Source organism: Pteropus alecto, unplaced genomic scaffold (genome assembly GCF_000325575.1).
Source record: "Pteropus alecto unplaced genomic scaffold, ASM32557v1 scaffold87, whole genome shotgun sequence".
In the NCBI taxonomy this organism is placed as follows: domain Eukaryota; kingdom Metazoa; phylum Chordata; class Mammalia; order Chiroptera; family Pteropodidae; genus Pteropus; species Pteropus alecto.
Window position 1 is genome coordinate 16,945,286 of NW_006443225.1, and position 608 is coordinate 16,945,893.

General features: G+C 59.4%; 1 protein-coding gene across 1 annotated transcript in view; it reads left to right on the top strand.

Moving 5' to 3' along the window:
- ZFHX4 (zinc finger homeobox 4) overlaps positions 1-608 on the top strand; it is a 170,894-nt gene that overhangs the window by 1,589 nt on the left and 168,697 nt on the right. The gene's annotated exons all lie outside the window — the stretch shown is intronic.

Sequence of the window (608 nt, forward strand, 5' to 3'; positions counted from 1 at the left end):
GTCCAGAATCTTTTCCTTTCTTTTTGGCAGAGAGCAAGGGGTGTGTGCGCGCGTGTGTGTGCGTGTGTGTGTATGGGGGGGAGGCCGTGGCTGGCTGTGAGAACTGATTTATTCCCCGACTGCCCCCCCCCCAAAGGGGTTCCAGGTCTACGAGCGAACTTCACCTCCTTCGCCTCTCCGGCATCGGTGCGCCTTCCGGCCGGGAGCAGCTCCGGGCAGCGGGGCTGGAATGCGTCGGGTCTCGCCTTCCTGCCTCTTCCACCTCACTCCCCTCCCCCATTCTTTCTGCTCTTCTCTATCGGACAAAAAAAATAATAATAAAAATTCTCATGGATGGTATAAAGTTTCTCCGCCGATGTCCAAGTTACAGAGGGCTCCCCATCCTGTTCCCCTTCCCCCAGAAGACGGTGCACACTGGTTTGCATTTCTTTGTTACCTGCGATCCGGGCGGGGGGCTCCTGTCGGCGCTCGGGCTGGGGTCCGGCCGGGAGACCAGGCTCCGGCGGGCGCCTTTGGCCGCCACTGCTCACTTCCGCGCGGTTCTGGTGAGGTCTTAGCTACCGTTCGGTGAGACACCCTCCTTGTAGGTACCAAAGGTTCAGATCGCA